Below are 2,397 nucleotides of genomic sequence, written 5' to 3' on the forward strand. Positions count from 1 at the left end.
TCCCGAGAGAGGAGAATCAGGGGTGCGTAGTTCGTCCAGATTGGACAATTAAGGATAAAAACGAACTAAGACTGAATTGAGAGACACGACTAAAGACAAAAGAATAAAATCTTTTTGGGTTTTTAATTAGAAACTAACACCAACAACTATGAAAGAAAAAATCGTTTAGATATTTTAGTTATATAGAAATGTACAAAGATCCTATTGAAAGGAAATTTTTTTTTGTTTTCGAATTGTGAATACTTACTAAAGAAATAAAAGGAAAATCTTTTTAATGTTTTTGATTTATTGGGTAATGAGTGCAAAAAGTAAAAAAAAATATTTATTTTTTGAATTTTTGAATTGTGAAAAACAAAAGTCATAAAGAACCCTAAAAACTACCAAATCTCTTCTTTTTTTTCACTCTTTTTTTTCTTCCTTTTTTCAACAATTTCCTTTCTACACACGTTGCTTCTAACTCATGTTTTTGCTCAAATCAGTCTGTCAAATAACCTCGTTACCCTCAAAGATGCAACATTTAGCATGTAGGGATGCTTTAGAGGTGAGTTTCCTACAAAGGACCAAGTGGGCCCCGCTAGGTCTTCAATATGATGCACATAAGCATGACCTAAATGCTGACCTACGTTGGGATTCACTAATAAGGCTGTTCGGAGGAGCGTATGGTCGATAGTGGCTGCTTTGCTTTCCACCTACTCCATAACACCAACGGCTCCTCCCCTAAAATAAGGGTGACTCAACTAGAGGTCGTGTACAACACGTGTACTACGGACTTGTTGCAGAAAGAATGACTCGAGTTATGCACGTGATGCCAGATATAAAGCGGTAACACATAAGATAAAAACTATAAACAAAGAGCACGTAGGCACTCAACAGTGATAATACAATAACACAAAACAACACAAACAAAATGTCTATACACCTATAGTGTCAAACTAAGCCGGTACAACTCCAAATAAGCTCGAATTCTGAAAAGTCCCCAGCAGAGCCGCCAGAGCTGTCACACCCCTTTTTAACTCCCGAAGATTGGATTTTAAGTTTTGAAAGGGTTTTATTATTAAGTGACAGAAGATGAAAATTTGTTTCGAAAATGGATTATTTACATTTGAACTCAAAGTCGCCACTTGGCATAAACCGGTGTGCCAAGTCACCTTTGAAAAATCCTTTTCAAAATGATTTGACTCTTGAAACTGGTTTGCGAACAGAGATTCCGGTTAAGCAATTCTGTTGGCCGAGGGGAAGGTGTTAGGCACCCCTCGATCCCATGGTTTGACCACGATCGCTTGGAGAAGAGAATCGGACCTCAATTATCGATTTCAATGTACTGTTATTCAATTAAACGAGACAGAGTCTGGTTGGGAACCTCGAATTGAACTTCAACCGCAACCCACCAACTCGAATCCAAACCGAATGAAACTCCACCAATGACAGTGAATACCCGGGATCAACAGCCAGAAAGATTTCAAACCCAAAAATAAAGACCTCGATATGAAAACCAAGATCTGAACCCAAAACGACGACTGATGAAACTCAAAATTCGGTTTCGATCTTGAATCACCAAAATAGACGAACCCAAGCTGCAAAAATCTGATAGAAAACTAAGCACCCGCACGACTTGAACTCCGGTGAGCTAACAGCACCCAAAACAGACGGAAGTAGGTCGGATTCCAGAGAGTTTGAATATTTTCTAAACGGGATCGCTCGAAAACTTTTGAAAACTAACTGTTCTGGCGATATTCTCGTTTCCCTATCGAACTCGTCCAGAAATCAACAGAGAACGATGAGATTCCGGCAAAATAGTCGCCGGAACAACGACCAAACCCACTGAAACCCGTTGTCGAGTAACCCGAAATCAACACAGTTTTCTTCTCCGTTTCAGATCTCAACTTCGAATCTCTCTCGCACGCGCGAATCTCTCAGTGTGTGTGCGATTTCTGAGTGTTGTCTGTGGGTGTACGGTGGTGAATCGAAGAGAAGAAGGTGATTGAGTATGTGTTCCCTCAAAATGGAAGATGGTTAATATGTTGTGTTGTTGATGATTAAAAAAATGGAAAAAATGGAGGTGGTCCGTCCATGGCAGTGTATTGTTGAGAGGTGCGTGTCAAGATAATGAAGAAGAAGCAAAAAAAAAAGAAAAATCCGAAAGATCCCCCGCCCTCCCCACCCCCGTGATGGTCCATTATAAGAGTTAAAGAATGGTGTTTGTGAGAATGAGTTTCTGTTAGTGAATTGTGTGGTCCCCTCTCCTTTTTTTATTTTGTTTATTCCTTGTATTTGTATGTATATGTTATCAAAAGGTGGAAAAAGAAATGTGAGGGGTCATGTGGGGTAGGAGTAGAGGTATGGGGGTGGTGAGGTAGGTTGTTAGGGGTAGGTGATTAGGTAAAGTTTGTTAGGATA

The sequence above is a fragment of the Capsicum annuum genome, chromosome 9 (genome assembly GCF_002878395.1).
Source record: "Capsicum annuum cultivar UCD-10X-F1 chromosome 9, UCD10Xv1.1, whole genome shotgun sequence".
Classification (NCBI taxonomy): Eukaryota; Viridiplantae; Streptophyta; class Magnoliopsida; order Solanales; family Solanaceae; genus Capsicum; species Capsicum annuum.